This window comes from Melospiza melodia, chromosome 17 (genome assembly GCF_035770615.1).
Source record: "Melospiza melodia melodia isolate bMelMel2 chromosome 17, bMelMel2.pri, whole genome shotgun sequence".
NCBI lineage: Eukaryota > Metazoa > Chordata > Aves > Passeriformes > Passerellidae > Melospiza > Melospiza melodia.
In genome coordinates this window covers 9,876,228-9,894,757 of record NC_086210.1, presented here as the reverse complement: position 1 = coordinate 9,894,757, position 18,530 = coordinate 9,876,228, and the positions used below count along the sequence as shown (strand labels likewise).

The 18,530-nt window shown below is 53.6% G+C and overlaps 1 non-coding gene and 1 pseudogene across 1 annotated transcript; one reads left to right on the top strand and one right to left on the bottom strand.

Moving 5' to 3' along the window:
• Window positions 1–248: 248 nt before the first annotated feature.
• LOC134425970 (antigen peptide transporter 2-like) lies at window positions 249–11,546 on the bottom strand (annotated as a pseudogene).
• A 5,513-nt stretch (window positions 11,547–17,059) lies between these two features.
• LOC134426101 (small nucleolar RNA SNORD45) lies at window positions 17,060–17,142 on the top strand. Its single transcript, XR_010029877.1, has one exon. It is a non-coding gene; the product is annotated as a small nucleolar RNA SNORD45 (small nucleolar RNA).
• The last annotated feature ends 1,388 nt before the right edge of the window (window positions 17,143–18,530 follow it).

Below are 18,530 nucleotides of genomic sequence, written 5' to 3'. Positions count from 1 at the left end.
TGACATGGGGCTCTATGGCCATGGATGAGGACATGGGGGACATGGCCATGGATGGCAACACAAGTGGCCTAGGGGACAAGTCCATGGGTTGTCATGTCCATGCCATGAGGTGTCCCATGGCCAAGGACATCACATCCCCACCACCACCATGATACTGTCCCTTTCATGCTACCATTTATTCCCTGCTCTTCCCCTGGCTGTGACACCCGCCTTGTGGGATGTCCCCATGTCCTGGTGACCTGTGTCACTCAGGCCACTCCCACCAGTGGCTCCAGCAGCAGCCAGAGCCCATCCTTGGCACGCAGGATCAGCTCGGGCTGGCGGCACAGGGGTGACCTCACGTTGTCCCTCCGCAGCACCAGCTGGGACGGTGTCAATGCCACTACCACCTTCATCTCAGCCATGGCAAAGCTCTGCCTGATGCAGTTCCTGCCACCACGTCCCCACTGTCACTGTCATCCCACTGTGAACCCAGCCAGGGACAGGGGTGGCACTTGGGGACACTCCTGTCCCCACTCCAGCACATACCTGGGGCCAGCAGAGAAGGGGATGAAGGACGGCAGGAAGGACTGTCCCTTGCTGTTCTCCAGACAACCTCAGAGGATTGAACACCTGGGGTGACACCGACACAGTCACACTGAAGGGACACAGCTGTCACCACTGTGGTGGCAGGGACACATGGAGGCCTTGAGAACAGTTAATAACAAGTCAATAACAGGATGAGAAAAGCAAGTATTAGTCTCAACAAGAAAACCACAGGTATCGGCAACAAAGAGGGGTTGGTGTGTAATCTGCAACCAATGATGAGCTCGGGTTTTGTAATATGTATAAGCTTAATTAACACCACTATAAAAGAGTGTAAGCTAGATCAATAAATCGGAGTTCGATGCTGATCAATTAGGATGGGTCAACTCCCTTTGCTTCCTCAAATGGTGACACCCGATCGTGATACGGCAATGCACCACGGAGGAGTGAAGACACGGCTCAGGTCCTGAGAAGCAGCTGAGACGGCAGAAAACGCGGAGAACAGAAAAAAAAAGCAGATAAAAAAGAAGCTGAGACGCGTCGTGCCTCGGGTGTCGTACAGGCAAGCCCGACTGATACGTGCTGCATGGACCTTGAAGAGGCTGCAACAGCACTGACGATTTTAGGTATGAAAAGGCAAGCAGCATATGATTTATTGACTGCCTTTTTACAAAAAAGGCAGGTTAAGGGGACAGATTTGCAAAAGGATTTACCAGGGCTTTTGGCTTATGGCTACGATAGGGGAATTTTTATTAATCCCCATACGGTTCACGAGTTAACGGAGTGGCGTAAATTCGGTGATTTATTATGGGAGGCTACTTTAGAGGGCAATAAAACTGCCAAGAAGTTAGGTAAATTGTGGCGGGTCGTTCGCAATGAATTATTGCAGTTTCAGGCTGAGAAAGAGGCTGCCCAGCAGGCTACCGCTGCTCATGGGTGTAATAAAGATTACGATCAGGACAGGAGGTACGATCAGGATAGGGGATTACCATTAGCCCCTGCAATGAGGACGGTCTTATTACCTCCTTCGCCACCCTCTTCTGCTTTAAGCCAGGCTACACAGAGTGCTTCTGAGGCTTCCACACCCCCTGAACAACACGAACTATGGCCAAGACCACCCGATAATCTCCCGAAAATCAATGAGCCGATCCCTGGGGTGGAAAATGACCTAGCGGGGGCTATTGCAAGGGAGTGGAGGTTGGCCTGGGCTGCACTTGCCAGAGACGCTATGAAAAAGGGGGATGGGGAGCTTATCAGCGCTGCTACCCAGCTGGCTTGTCCTGTTGTATTCAATCCGCAAGAAGGAGGGGGCATGCAGGCTACTATTACAGCCCTTGATTGGAAATTGCTGTCTCAGCTGAGGTCTACTGTTAGTCAGTTTGGAGTGAAAAGTGAGCCAGCCAAACAGATGTTAGATTTTATTTTTGATGCCAGTCTTCTTCTTTTGGTGAATGATTGTCATGAGGATAGCTAAATTGATCGTTACTCAGCCTCAGCAATTGTTATTCAATGCTCGTTGGCAAGGGCTTGTAAATGAATGCGTAGCACAGTTAGGGCTAGGCTTACAAGAACAGGCAAAGACCTCTCAAAATCAGGTGTTAGCTGCTCTTGGACCTCTTCAAACGTCAGCAACACTGCCTTCAATGCCTAGTTGGCGCCAGAGCCGCAGTGACCACGCACCAACCATCCCACTCTCAGTCCCACCCTAATCCTATCATCCTGTTCTTACCATCTCCCTGTTCTCCATCCCATCCCCATGCCCACTATGCCATCCTGCCCACACTGTCCCCATTCCCACTGTCCCATCCCATCCTACTCCTACCACTCCAACTCTTCCCATTGCACTCCATCTCTGTCCTCATCCCAGCATTCCCATCCCCTTCATTCCCACCCCATCCCACCCCACCCTATCGTATCTCCTTGTCTTCATCCTTTGATTCTACTTTCCTGCCATCCTACACCCCTGGTCTCTATCCCATCCTACTATCCTGTCCTATTTCTCCACCTCGTTGACCCACACCACCCCATCCAATCCCTGTCTTCATCACATCATTCCCACTCCATGCCAATCATTATCCCTTATTGCCACTACCTCATCCCACCATCCCATTCCAGCCATCCCAGCCATCCCATCATACCCCATTTTCACCAACTACACCCCTATCCACACCAACCCTCTCCATCCCACCCCACTCACCGCTCCATCATCTCCATCATCCAGCGCCTCATCGAGGATGAGCACGGCGGGACGCCGGAGCAGAGCCCGGGCCAGGGCCACACGGCGCCGCTCCCCCGCCGCCAGCCGCCCCCCGCGCTCCCCCACCTCTGTGGGAGCGACCACAGGGGATCAGTGGGGTGCAGCCCTGTTCTCCCCTCTTGTCCCACCCCCCACACTCCCCCACCTCTGCGGGGGGACCCTGGGATCAGTGGGATCCCAGCACAAGAGGTTCCCCCCCCTTCCCCTGCCCCCCACACTCCCTCACCAGTGTGTGAGCAATCCCATGGGATCAGTGGGATCTGACCTGCGTGAGCAATCCCATGGGATCAGTGGGATGTGACCTCAGGGATCCCCCGCACACCCCACCATGTGCCACCCACTCCGCTCTCCCATCGCTGCCAGAGGATCCTGGGATCAGGGGGATGTGCCCCAGGGGTGCCCCATCCATCCCCCTAGCTCTCACCAGTGTCCCAGCCCTGCTCCAGCCCCTGGATGAACTCCATGGCTCCAGCAGCAATGGCGGCCTCCCGCAGCTCTGACTCTTTGCAGTGCTCCAGCCCCAGCAGGATGTTCTCACGGATCGTTCCAGAAAACAGGACGGGATCCTGCTCCACCAGCACCACCTGCTCCAGCCCCAAGCCCTATGATGCTGTCTTGGCTCCTGGTGTCCCCACCCCTGTTCCATGACCCCATGCCACCTTGGTGTCCCCATAGTGTCCATCCCTGATCCCATTCTCCCCATCTGTGTCCCCAGTGTCCCCACCCCTGACTTTCCACTTTTCCCCATTCCTTTCATCCCCATCCCATTTCCCAATGTTCCTATCCCATTTCTTGTTGTCCCCACCCTATTCCTGATGTCCCCATCCTCTTCCCAGTATCCTCATTTCTGCTCCCATGCTCCTGTGGTCCCAGTTCCATTTCATTGTTTATTGCAGACATCTTTTATGGAAAATCCTTTCCTTAGGATTTTTCCTCCTGAGAAGCTGAGAGGCCTCAGGAACAAAATGTAAACATTGATTATCTGCTACTGTGGAATGCAACAGGTGCATCTGTGATGGGCCCATGTTGGATGTTTGTAATTAATGGCAAATCACAAACCCAGCTGGCGCAGACAGAGAGCCAAGCCACAAGCCTTTGTTATCATTCTTTCCTATTCTATTCTTAGCTAGCCTTCTGATGAAATCCTTTCTTCTGTTCCTTTAGTATACTTTTAATGTAATATATATATCATAAAATAATAAATCAAGCCTTCTGAAGCATGGAGTCAAAATCCTTGTCTCTTCCCTCATCCAAAAACCCCTGTGAACACCATCACAGTTGTCCCCTGACCCCTGTCCCCATTTTCCCCATTCCATGCCCAGTGTTCCCAGTGTCTCTGCTGTCCCACCTTGCGGTGCAGGTACTGGTGTTCATACTCTGGCAGCGGGATCCCATCCAGCAGCACTGTCCCGCTGCCAGGATCCCGCAGCCGCTCCAGCAGCGCCACGGCCGTGCTCTTCCCGCTGCCAGTGGGCCCCGCCAGCGCCGTCACCTCCCCGGAGCGCACCTCGAAGCTCATGTCCTGTGGGATGGGGACAGGTGTGTGAGTCTGTCTGAAATATTCCTCATCTGCCTCACCATCATCATTGGGGACCACTGAAGAGTCCCCACTGTCTAAAATCTCTGGTTCTGAAGGAGAAAGTCACATGCCAACAAGGCCCCGAGACCTGAGAGCATTGTTAAGCTGTTGTCCACAGGTGTATTTACTATATGCTACACTGAGCCCAATGAGAAGAAGAAGGGGGCACCTTGCCTTTTTGCAACAGTAGCCTTGGAAGCTGTCCCCTCTTTGCCTGGCTGGACTTCTCCTGAGTTTTGGGTGGTCCCCCACAAAAGACCCTTCACTCGTCTTACAACTGCCGTGACAGACGAACTGAGATGTAAGAAGCCTCTCCATCAAAGACCAAGACATGAAACCCCCATGTGAAAAGGCCCCCCACACTCTTTCCAAGGACTGGGACTGAGACCCCCAACCTGGGAGAGGTGTGTGGGGGAGGCAACCTAACCAAAGCAAGATGGATGTTGCAGGTGTGAGCAGTGGACCACGAAAACAATGGCTCACACCCACTGCTGAACATGGACTGTGTGTACCCCTTTTCCAAACATTATTCTTTCCTTCCCGAAGATACAATAAACTACCTTTGACTCGGTTGCAAAATCCATTCCCCCTTCCCCCATCGAAAAAGAGTATAATTGGGGTCCAGATGGACTGCAACCCTGAGATCTCCCCGACGTAACAGGCGGATCCTCGACTGGACTGGACCAAAGGATTTCGTCTCTGCATTTGGTAGCTATATCCCCCTCCATCTCTCTCTCTCTTTTCTCTCTCTATCTTTTTCTCTCCCTTAATCCCTCTACTGCATTTTGTGGTGGTCATTCAATAAAGCTGCATTCGTTTTATTACTGCAAATCTCCTGTGCCGTATTGGTTTTTTTGCACCCTGAGATCAATCCATGAACTATCAAGAAACCCGTTTGTAAGGACGGATTGTGACAGCAGGTGATGCCAAAATTCCCACCCCTGGGAAACCCCACCTCCCCCCAGACCCACCTTCAGCACAGGTGCTCTGGATTTCCAGGATATGTGAAGGAGACCTTCTGAAAAGTGACATGGCCCTGAAGCTCGGGGGGCTCCCGCGTCCCCCCGACATTCCCTGCGGGTTTCCGATCCAGGTATTCCCAGATCCTCTGTCCAGCAGCTGCGTTGGTCAGGAATTCATTGAAGCCGTAGAGCAGCACCTGGGGAGAAGGAAGGGGGGTGGCACCGGGATGGACAGAAGCACGGTCGGATGGACAAACACATGCATTCCATGGGATCACCTGGGTATGGTTACCAACTCTGTCCTGGTACAGCAGGAAGGTGATGAGGACCCCAGGAGTGATGGATCCGTCACGGAGCTGCTGGTGGCTCCAGCACCATGACCCGGATGGCCAGTTTGATCACCTGTAGGTGGGACAGGCATATTGCTGCCCCCAACCCACTCCTGGTGTCCTCATTCCATCTGCTCCCATTCCAACCCACTCCTGGTATCCCCATTCCATCTGCCCCCAATCCACTCCTGGTGTCCCCATTCCATCTGCCCCAACCCACTCTTGGTGTCCCCATTCTGCCTGTCCCCATCCCACTCCTTTGTGTCTTTATCTCTGTTCCTGGTGGCCTCATCTCTGTTCCTGGTGTCCTTGTTCCAGTTCTGGATGTCCCCATCATCTTACTCTTGATGTCCCTATTCCTGATCCTGATCTATCACAGACATATTCTCTGAAAAATCTTTTCACCAGGATTTTTCTCCTGAGAAGCTGAGAGGCCTCAGAAACGAAATGTAAACAATAATGATCTGCTGCTGTGGAATGAAGCAGGTGCATCTTTGATTGGTCTCATGTGGTTGTTTTTACTTGATGACCAATCACAGGTCCAGCTGTGTCAGACTCTCTGTTGAGTTACAAGATTTTATTATTCATTCCTTTCTAGCTTTCTAATGTCTCCTTTCTCTTTCTTTAGTATATAATTTTCTTTTAATATAATATATATTATAAAATAATAAATCAGCTTTCTGAAACATGAAGTCAAGAATTTTGTCTCTTTTCTCATCCTGGGGACCTGCAAACACCACCACACTGATGTTCCCAACCTTTATCCCAGTGTCCCCATCCTGTTTCTAATGTCACCATTCCCATTCCTGCCATGCCGTTCCTGAACTCAATGTCCCTGTTCTGTTGTCCCCATTCCTGGTGTCCCCATTGTACTCTGAGTGCCCCATCTTAGCCGCTGGTTTCCCATTTCTGGTCCCAGTGTTCTCATTCCAGTGTCCTCATCCCTGATCCTGGCATCCCATTCTCTGCTGTTCCCATTCCCAGTCCCCCTGACCCTGTAGACAAGGACGAAGATTGCCAGCTCCAGCTCTATCTGCTCCTTCAGCCTCAGCTCCTTGGCCAGGTTACATCTGTGCTGCTCCTCCTCCTCCTCCTCTGCCGAAAAGGTTCGGATGGTCTCAATGGCGGCAACAGATTCCTGCACCCCTGTGGCTGTGCGGGCGGATGCTTCCAGCATGGATCACTGAAGGGCCTGTGGCAGCAACAGGGGATCTCCAACTTTCCCAGATCACCTTCCGGGCCCACCATCCACATCCCATCCCACCACACCCACTGCATCCCCACTATTGCATTCCCGCCATCCCACGCCCTTCTCTCTCACCCTCACCATTCCCATCCATTCTCCTAATCCCACCATCCCCATCCCCACTGTCTCATCCCATACCCACCACCTTATCTCATCCTTCTCTTCTCATCCACACCAGTCCCATCTCGACCATTTTGTTCTATCCTCATGTCAGCACTCCCACCATCTCACTCCCCTGGTCTTTATCCCCTTTCATCCCACCATTTATCATCCTCCTTTCCATTCTCCATCCCATCCCCATCATCCCATTCCCCTTGTCTTCATCCCCTTTCATCCCACCATTTCCACCTCCATCATCCTCCTTTCCATTCTCCATCCCATCCCATCCCATCCCATCCCATCCCATCCCATCCCCACCATCCCATTCCCCTAGCCTCCATCCCAGCTCCACCATTCCCACCTTTCTTCAGTCCCCTCCCACTCTTTCCCTCCTACTCCTGACCTGTTTGCGGGTGCTCTGGATGCGGCGGGTGGCGATTCCAAGGGGCACCTCCAGCAGTGCCAGCAGTGCCAGCTCCGGTGCCAGTCCTACCATGAACCCCCCCACCACCAGGGCCATCACCAGGCTCCGCAGCAGCTGGTTGGCTCCACTCGGTGCTGCCCTGCACACCCGTGGCACTTCCATGGAAAACTGAGCCAGGAGCTCAGCTGCAGGGTGGGAAAAGAGGTTGGGATTGTGGTGGGTGAGACCATGATCCCATCATGGATGATCCCATTTGGGATGGGAATGATGTAATGGGGAGCAGTGGGATGGGATGATGGGAATGGCTGTGGAGATGGTCAGGGTGGAATGGGGCAGGACAGGGAAATGGGATGGTGGGAAAGGAAATGGTGGGATGGGGTGATGGGATGGTGGGAGGCAGCTGGGGATACGCAACAGGGTGGAGGCACGGGAGTGAGAATAATGGGGACAGAACAGTGGCTAGAATGGGAAAGTGGGATGGGGACAGGATGGAACACTGGAGTAGAATGAAGCCAGGAAGATGGCATAGGATGGAATTGGATGGGATGGTGGGAATGGGAATGATGGGGATGGAGTCGTGGGATGGGATAACAGACAGATGGGATGGGATGGGATGGGATGGGATGGGATGGGATGGGATGGGATGGGATGGGATGGGATGGGATGGGATGGGATGGGATGGGATGGGATGGGATGGGATGGGATCAATGGGATGGGATCAATGGGATGGGATGGTGGGAATGGAATGGGATGGGATGGGATCAATGGGATGGGATGGTGGGAATGGGATGGGATGGGATGGGATGGGATGGGATGGGATGGGATGGGATGGGATGGGATGGGATGGGATGGGATGGGATCAATGGGATGGGATGGTGGGAATGGGATGGTGGGAATGGGATGGGATGGGATGGGATGGGATGGGATGGGATGGGATGGGATGGGATGGGACGGGACGGGACGGGAGGGGAGGGGACGGGACGGGACGGGACGGGACGGGACGGGATGGGATGGGATGGTGGGGATGGGACTGGGGTGACAGACTAGCTGGGATGGGATGGAACAGGTGGGATGGGTCGGGGGGGATGGGGCTGGGCCGTACCCCGTTACCTGCTGGTGTTCCCTGGAAGAAGTCCAGGTCTTGGTGCACCAGGTGGGGAAAAAGCCGCAGGCTCAGGCTCTGACGGAGACGCGCCATCAACAGCATGAAGAGAGACCCCCGGCAGCCAGAAAACAGCACACTGTGGGGACACAGGGACACGGTGACATCGGGGACGTTGGGGACATGGGGACAGGCCCTGGGAATGCTCCAACCCACCTTGTGGCTCCAGCAGCCGCCACCATCCCGACAGCTCCAGCGGTGACTCCGTCCCCACTCCCGATGGCATCCAGCACCTTGCCGGTGGTGTACGGCCCCGCCATCTCCCCTGGGTGTCACCGAGGCTGCATCACCACGGGTGAGACCACTGACACAGGGGGACCCTGATTTGTGGGGGGCAGGATCCAGTCTGGGGAGCGGGGATCTAATTTTGGAAAGGCGGGACACGATTTGGGCAGGAGACAATTTAGAGAAGTCGGGACCCAATTTGGGGGGTTTCGTGAAAAATTTAGGGATTTTACACCCAATTTAAAGTGTCAGTACCAATTTTGGGGGGGGTTCAGCACACAATTTTATGGATCAGAACCTAAACATAGGAGATCAGGACCTTAAGACCCCAGGTCTTAGAGGTCAACATCCATATTTGGGCATCAGACCATTAGTTTGATGGTCAGCACCCAATTTTGGGGGACCAACAGTCAAGTTTGCAGGGTCAGAACCCAATTTGGAAAGTGAGCACCCCATTTTTGCAGGGTCAGCACCCAACTGAAGGGGTCAACTCACAATTTAGGAGGGTCACCACTCTATTTTAGGGTGGTCATCACCTATTTAGGAGCTCAACACCCAATTTTAAGGTACCAGCATCCAATTTGGTGGGGTATCCCAGATTGGGGTTTCCCAATTTGGGGCTGCAGAGCCCAAATTGGGGGTGTCAATGCCTGTCACCACATGTCAACGTCCTAAGGTGACGTTAGGATGTTTGTATCCCCATCTGTGTGTTCTGTTTATGCTGGATATCATGTTCTGTGCCTTCAAGACTGGCTCTGAAGAGTGAAAGTTTTGCTTTGGTTTTGCTATCAGCCGCTCCCCCACGGCTGGCGGGACACAGACACGGGGCAGTACATGGTGCTGCTTTTGCTTTTTGCTTGGCTTTTTGCTTTTCTCTTGCTTCTGCTTTGCTCCTGCTTCGCTCTTGCTTTTGTTTCTGCTCATTATTTAGTTTAGCTAAGCAGTCCAAATTTTTCCCTGGACTGTTTCTCCTTTCCCTTTTTTGGACCTACTTGAGCCTGCTCCAGACCAGGACCTGGGAACACCGAGAGTTTGCACCTTGTGGCTGCAGCAGCTGCCCCAGGACCAGAGGGACTGACAACAGAGCGACCACCCCCAAGAGAGACTTTCTGAATTTGTCATCTTTTTCAGAGTGGTGAAAGAATGTTGTCATCTGGTATTGTTCATTTTGTGTGCTTTGCCTGTTAAATAAACAGGTTCTTCCCACTTCTCTCTGAGGAATCTTTCCTGAACTGGTTTGGGGACGGGTTGTGTGGGTTTGCTTTCTGGAGGGGCCCCTTTTGGAGGTTTTCTCCCAGATTTGCCCTAAACCAAGACAGTCACCCACCAACGACAGCCAGCATGAGGCAGAGGACAGCAGCTCCAAGGACGTTCCTCTGCTCCCAGGTCAGTGCCAGAGTGCGCCGGACGCTGCTGGGAACCTTGGGGACGCCTCCGGGGGTCTCAGGGACGCTGCCGGGGGCTGGGGGCGCGGCCCAGGCCAGCACGGCCAGGGCGGCAGCAGCGTGGGTGACCCCGAGCCAGGCGGGCGCTGCGGCCGCCAACAGCCCCGGGCCGGCCCCGAGCGGCCCCAGGAGGCTCCGGAAGGTTCCGAACACCGCGGGGGTGGCGGCGGCCGTGACGGCGGCCGCGGTGGCTCCGGAAGGACGGCGAGGGGCTGGCAGCCGGGTGGCCGCGGCCAGGATGGGCAAGCGCAGGGCAGCCTCGAGCCACACGCCCAGCACGCCCAGCGGCGCCAGCAGCGGCACCAGCGGCACCAGTAACACCAGTGCCAGGGCGTCAGCACACCAGCAGCACACTGGGCAGGAGAGCGGCGGGTGGCAGCGCCATGGTGGGACCAGTACGGACAGTGCTCTCTGTGGGGTTCCCGGGGAATGAGCAACAGCCTGTGGAGACACCAGTTAAAACCAGTTAGGACTGGGGCGCTCCCCTGTGCACACCAGTGCTCTCAGTCTAGACTACAGTGCTCCCAGTCTGGCCCGCTGAGCTCAGCAGTCCACACCAGTGCTCCCAGTTCAGCCTGGGGCACTTCCCAGTCCAGCTTGGGGCACTCACCAGTCCACACCAGTGCTCCCAGTCCAGCCCTCTCAGCTACCCAGGCCACACCAGTGCTCCCAGTCCAGCCTGGGGCGCTCCTGAGTCCAGCCTGGGGCGCTCCCCTGTCCACACCAGTTCTCCCAGTCCAGACTACGGTGCTACTAGTCTGGCCCCCTGAGCTCAGCAGTCCACACCAGTGCTCCCACTTCAGACCCCTGAGCTCAGCAGTCCACACCAGTGCTCCAAATTCAGCCTGGGGCACTCTCCAGTCCACACCAGTGGTCCCAGTCCAGTTCGGGGCACTTGCCAGTCCACACCAGTGCTCCCAGTTCAGCCTGGCGCACTCTCTAGTCCAGACAAGGCACTCACCAGCCCACACCAGTGCTCCCAGTTCAGCCTGGGGCACTTCCTAGTCCAGCCTGGGGCATTCTCTAGTCCATATCAATGTTTCCAGTCCAGCTTAGGGCACTCACCAGTCCCCAGCAGTGCTCCCAGTCGAGCCTGGGACTCTCCACAGTCCAGACAAGGCACTCCCCAGTCCGCACCAGTGCTCCCAGTCCAGACTACGGTGCTCCCAGTTCAGCCCTCTCAGCTCCCCAGTCCACATCAATGTCTCCAGTCCAGCTTGGGGCACTCACCAGTTCACACCAGTGCTCCCAGTCCAGCTTGGGGCACTGCCCAGTCCACACCAGTACTCCCAGTTCAGCTCCCAAAAGCTCCGTTAAGGTTTCGCTTTCGAGCCCCCGCCCATCCCGCTCTGCCCCGCCCAGACCCCGCCCCGCTCCGCCCCCATCCCGCCCAGACCCCGCCTCCTCCTGCCCAGACCCCGCCCCCTCCGGGCACCGCCTCCTTCGCTTCTCAAACCCGCTCCAGCCCCCTCTGCCTGGCAACCGATGATGTCACCTCCGCTTTGACCTATCACAGACGCCATTTCAGGCGTGGGCGTGTCAGGCGAGGATTCCCGCGCGCGCGTTCCGGGAAACGGCGGCGGCTGCCGGGAAGGCACTGGGCCGGCATCGGGAGCACACCGGGACCGTCCGAGGGCGACACGGTCCGGACCGGGACACGCTGCGAGCAGCACCGGGGCCCGCACGGGCCCCCGGGACTGCCCGGAACCACCGGCGAGAAGAACCGGGAGCAGGACCGGGAGCCAGAAGGACAGACCGAGACCCACCGGACACAGCAGAACCCACCGGTCCCCGTGTCCCCGATACTGTCTCCCCCCATTCGCCGGTTCCTGGCCCTGCTGGGGCCCGAGGGCGGGCGATGGACGCTGGTGGGGAGCTGATGTCGGCTTCTGCTCTCGGTACGGGGGGACCCCGACCGGAGGCGCAGGACCCCTTTGAGGGGCTTTGGGATCCGATTTGTGGGTTTGGATATGGCAGAACCCCTTTGAGGGGATTTGGGATCTGATTTGGACATAACAGGACCCCTTTGAGAGGCTTTGGGATCCGATTTGGACATAACAGGACCCCTTTGAGAGGCTTTGGGATCTGATTTTGAGGCTTTTTGGACATAACTGGAGGGGGACAGGATGCCGTGGGGGGTTGCAAGGCCAATTTGAGGGGTCAGGACCCAATTTGGGGGAGGCAGAATCTGATTTGAGCGAGGTCAGAAACCAATTTGAGGGGTCAGGACCCAATTTAGAGGTTTTGAGCACCCAGTTTGGGAAATCAGGATCTGATTTTGGGGTTCAACACACAATTTTGGCAGTGGTCAGGATACAATTTCCAGTCCCATTCCCTCAATTCAGGGGTCACCACCCATCGTGGTGATGCTGATGCTGTGTCCCCACCGGTGAGGTGGCCGCCCCCTACTTCACGGGCCATGTCACCGACCGGGTGGCACAGGAGGAGGACGCCTCAGGCGCTGTGTGGCCCCTGGGGCTGGGTAGGTGGGTGACACCGGGTGAAATAAACAGGGCAGGAGACTTTTTCTCCTTTTTAATGCCTTTATTAAAAGTGATCAGCTCAAGGTTGGGAAGCTCGATGGGTCCGAAACTGCTCCCAGGGTGACTCGGAGGAGGAGGAAAGTGCAGCTTTGTCCACTAAAGGGCAGAGCTGGGGGTCCCACCTGTGACGGTGTTCACAGGGGTTCTTGGATGAGGGAAGAGATGAGGATCTGACTCCATGTTTCAGAAGACTTGATTTTTTATTTTATGATATATATTACATTAAAACTATACTGAAAGGATAGAAGACAAGGTTTCATCAGAAGGCTAGCTAAGAATAGAATAGGAAAGAATGATAACAAGGGTTTGTGGCTAGGACAGAGTCTGAGCCAGCTGACTGTGATTGGCCATTAATTAGAAACAACCACATGAGACCAATCACAGATGCACCTGTTGCATCCCACAGCAGCAGATAATCAATGTTTACATTTTGTTCCTGAGGCCTCTAAGCTTCTCAGGAGAAAAAATCCCGAGGAAAGGATTTTTCATGAAAAGATGTCTGTGACACTTCACCTTGGCAGCAACTGGTATAACTGGTTCACTCTGCAACCCTTTTTTGCCCAAAAAATTGGCAGATTTTTTTATTTATAACACCCCTGACCCCTTTGTCCATCCCCGCTGAGCCATCACAGAGCTGGGCTGTGACAGCCTGGCAGCTGAGGTCTTTGCTCAGGGTGAGAGGCAACAAAGGTTCTCAGCATCTCTGCAGGCTCGGTACTTTGTTCCTCACCTCCAGACATCACTCTGATCTCTTAATTCTGTATTGGCTCGTTGTTTTGGGGTTTTTTTCGGTAAGTTTGGTGGGGTTGCTTCCCATGGCATGCTGGTCCCGAGGTTATTTTGCATTTTCTCTGATGCCCCCCCCCCCCCCCCCCCCCCATATCCCGTCCTCTCACTGTTTGGAGAGAAGGGCCATCAATTTAGCCTCAGGCAGGGCCATCCCGATACAAAAGAAGCGATTAACTAAAACGACTGGTGATTACAATAACAAACAGGTAGAACTTCACGGTGACTGTGTTCACAGGGGTTCTTGGGTTGGGGAAGAGATGAACATCTGACTCCATGTTTCAGAAGGCTTGATTTATTATGTTATGATATATATTACATTAAAACAATACTAAAAGAACAGAAGAAAGGATTTCATCAGAAGGCTAGCTAAGAATAGAATAGGAAGGAATGATAACAAAGGTTTGTGGCTCGGACAGAGAGTCTGAGCCAGCTGACTGTGATTGGCCATTAATTAGAAACAACCACATTAGACCAATCACAGATCCACCTGTTGCATTCCACAGCAGTAAATAATGTCAATGTTTACATTTTGTTCCTGAGGCATCTCAGCCTCTCAGGAGGAAAAATCCTAAGGAAAGGATTTTTCAGGAGAGATGTCTGTGACAGCCTGACTGCCTGTTCTGACAAAAGCCTGTGCTCTAAGAAACTGCTGCAGCCCAAGACAGAGATAAAGGGGGGGCCCTTGAACTCTGAAACAGAGAGAGAGGCTGCTGTGGAAAGCAGGGTCAAAATGACCCCAGGAATTCTTTCTGATAAAGAAAAATTCACAGGAAATGTAACAGGAAATCAGTAGAATGAATATGTATGAACTTGTTGTGAAATTGCATGCAGATGTATTTGAGAGGGAGCTATGTGACTGTGTTCTCAGGGGTCCAAGGATGAGGGAAGAGATGAAAATCTGACTCCGTGTTTCAGGAGGCTTGATTTATTATTTTATGACATATATTATATTAAAACTGAGCAGCCCAGCTTCTGTCCAGGCATTATTTCTTCTAAACAGCCCATTATCGGTCCAGGGATTATTTCTCCTGAGCTGCCCAGCTTCTGTCCAGGGATTATTGATCCCAAGCACCCCAGTTTCTCTCCAATGATTATTGATCCCTTGCCTGTAGGGTTCCTGCACACCTCAGTACTCCTCAGATGATTGAGCAGCCCAACTTCTGTGTGGGGATTATTGATCCCAAGCAACCCAACTTCTGTCCAGGATTATTGATCCTGAGCTACCCAGCTCCTGTCCAGGATTATTGATCCTGAGCAGCCCAACTCCTGTTCAGGGATTATTGATCCTGAGCTACCCAGCTTCTGTCCAGGGATTATTTCTCCTGAGCAGCCCAGCTTCTGTCCAGGGATTATTGATCCCTTACTTGTAGGGTTCCTGCACACCCCAACACTCCTCAGGTGATTTAGCACCACAGTAGCCCCTGGATGCAGAGACATTTCTCCATCACATTTAAAAGAAAAGTTCAGGTGGGTTTTCCAATGAGCAATGTGGATTTCCCTGGAGTTCAGCAGCCAGGATCACATACCCCAGAACCAGAGCTTCTGTATCCCTATGGAAAGGGGATGGCACAGGGAATATCTGCTCTGCTGCTCACAAACAGCTGCAGCTGCTTTGGGTGCCTGAACATCTGCAGTGACAACTGCACCCAGCTGTTCCTGCTGCAGGGAGCGATTTTGGGAAAACATGGGCAGGATTGAGATGCTGTTCCCAGGTGCCTTCTAGAGCAGTATCAATAATCTTTCTGGAAGGAATGAGCTCCTGAGATTTGTTTTGCATTCCTTTATAGAAGAAAAGAAATTTATTAAACTGTTGGTTTGTCCAGTGTCATTGGAGAGATGGCACTTTCAGCCTCCAATCCATGGTCACTTTTAAAAACCTATAAATGTTAGTCAGAAAATAAACTTCCTTTTCCTTCACCTTCAGAATCCCTGAAAAGAACTGCTGCACCTCACCTGCACCTGGGTGCTGGGCCCCAGCTCCTGAGGGCAGCATCATCTCCCGGCTCACCTGTGACACAGGTACCAGCTGGGGAGTGAAAGAGCTGGGGCTGGGTGATCCCAGCGACAAAATAAAGCTATGCCTGCTTTTAATGTACGAATTGGTGTTAAAAAGTGTGAAAAACGCTAATCACGTGTTTTTAAATTTTCAAAAAGTTGAATGATAATAAAATGGTTATAAAAATAGCAATATAATTAGAGTAATAATAATTTGGACAATTTGGATTAGGACAATAAGAGACAATAGAAGCAAAGAGTTATGCATGTCCGGGTACCTTTTTCTGGGCAAAATAAGCCTGATAAAGGACACACGTTAACAAGGGATTAACCCTTAAAAAACAATAACCTGTTGCATATTCACACACCTCATACATGATGCATAAATTCCATTCAAACACAGGATTCTGTCTGGTCAGTGTCAGCTTCTTCCTTTGAATCCTGACGGCTTCTTCCCGAGTGAGGCGGGAAGAAGTTCGTTTCTTCTGATAAGAGAGCAATAAATTCTCTTTCTCTGAAAGATTGAGGTGTCCTTTGGCTGCTGACTGGTGTGCGTCCTTTCTTTTAAAAAAAAAAAGTATCTTACATAGCATAGTTTCTATTTTAACGCTTTGTTACAATCTACAACTAGATTTAACACACTACTTAAGAAAACTAATACAGCATCACTTTCTAACGTAACACACAAAGTATTCGTTTGAATATCTGCCAAAAGCCAATCAGAAACCGCGCGTTATTCAAAATGCCCATTGCGTTGGGTGGAAGACGCTGATTGGTGCCGGGGCAGGCGGAGGCGGCTGCGGGCGGGTCCCATTGCCAGCCCGGCCCTGCCCGTTCCGGCCGCGTGTCCCTGGCAGCGGAGCGGCGGCGGCGGCAGCGGGTGCGTGGTGCGGGCCGGGCCCGGGGCTGGTGCAGGGCTGGGCGGATCCGCGGTGCCCGAGCGGGGCTGGGGGGGCCGGGCAGATCCGCCGTGCCCGAGCGGGGCCGAGCATGGCCGGGCAGATCCGCGGTACCCGATCGGGGCCGGTGCAGGGCTGGGCCGATCCGCGGTGCCCCGAGCGGGGCTGGGGGGGCCGGGCAGATCCGCCGTGCCCGAGCGGGGCCGAGCATGGCCGGGCAGATCCGCGGTACCCGATCGGGGCCGGTGCAGGGCTGGGCCGATCCGCGGTGCCCCGAGCGGTCGCTGCCCCGAGCGCGGTCCCCGAAGGGCGCTGAGGCCCAGGGCCCGGCGAGGCGGCGGAGGGCTGAGGGCGATGTGGGCGGCGGGGCCGAGCCGAGGCCGCGGGAAGAGCCGGGCCGGGGCGGCTCTGCCCGGGGTGGGTTTTTGCTGCCAACAGCGGCACCGGCTCCAGCGCCGGGCCAAGGGCTGCTGTGGCAGGGCCGGGCTGCAGCCACAGAGAGCGGCCCTGGGCGCTGGAAACGGCGGCTCCGGGCTGGGAGGGCCCCAGCAGCAGCAGGAGGAGGAGGAGGCGGTGGCCGGGCCCGGGATGAGCGCTGGCATGTATTATCTGAGCGGCTCTGATGTCTTTCACGCTTTAGCTCTAGAATTGCTCTGAGGCCCGGCCCGCCCCCGATCCCTCTGGCAGTGCAGCTTTTCCCAATACTGGCATCGAGTGCTCAGGCCAGGCTGGGGCGCAGCCTGGGGAGAGGGCTCTGAGGCAGAGGTGGAATTTTCCAGAGGAGAAATCCATTTGGATTGAGGTGAAATGTGCATCTGTGAGTTCAGTCTGCAGCTTGCTGTTTAGTCTGACTGTGACTGTGTTCACAGGGGTCCAAGGATGAGGGAAGAGACAAGGATCTGACTCCATGTTTCAGAAGGCTTGATTTATTATTTTATGACATATATTATATTAAAACTATACTAAAAGAACAGAAGAAAGGATTTCATCAGAAGGCTAGCTAAGAATAGCAAAAGAAGGAATGATAACAAAGGTTTGTGGCTCGGACTCTCTGTCCGAGCCAGCTGACTGTGATTGGCCATTAATTAGAAACATCCACATGAGACCAATCACAGATCCACCTGTTGTGTTCCACAGCAGCAGATAATCAATGTTTACATTTTGTTCCTGAGGCCTCTCAGCTCTTCAGGAGGAAAAATCCTAAGGAAAGGATTTTCCATAAAAGATGTCTGTGACACTTATGCATAGTAAACTTTTTTCCCAAAGAAGTTTCCGTATTCCAAGAGCTGTTTAGCATGGGTCCTCCTCAGTTCCACCTTTTTAGGGCATGTGTATTCCTTGGTTGTGGTTTTGGTCCTTTCTTATCATCTTCAGTTTTGGCCGCTGCCCACACTGCCTTCAGAGGATGAGTGCTGATAGCTGGTAATTAACAACAGAAATAAAAACTGTATCTTTATAACAGTTTTTTTAACAGCACCCATATAGAAAGTTATTTTAACAGCACCCATATAAAATCCATGTTAACATTTGCACAAAGCCAATACTGCAATCTATAGCAGGCCAAGGGCCGGGCGCCCCTTGGCGGCTCCGGCCTGGCAGAATTTTGGGGGTCCCGGTGTTTGGTGCCGGCAGAGCACCAGCGCTGGGCCGGGGGTGCGGGGGACCCTCCCTGGGGGAGAGTCGGGCTGCCCGGGGCAGGCGCTGCAGCATCAGCCCGCAGCCACGGGGGGATGGCCCGGGCCCGGCAGGCTGGGGGCTGGCACAGCGGAGAGGGGGCCCCGGAGCTGGGGGAGCCTCTGCAGCCTGCGGTGTCAGACGCCCCGATAAGGGGGAGCCCAGGAGCCTGGAGATGGTGGCACCATGGACGAGGGACACCCATGGTGTGAAGAATGCATATTTTATGATTGGCTCTTTGCAAATATTAAAACGAATATTATGTGTTATGTTAGGATGTTATGCTGTATTGATTTTTTAATTGATTTTTAATTGTGTTAAATATAGTTTAGGTTATAACATAATGTTAAAATAGAAACTGTGTATGTGAGGTATTT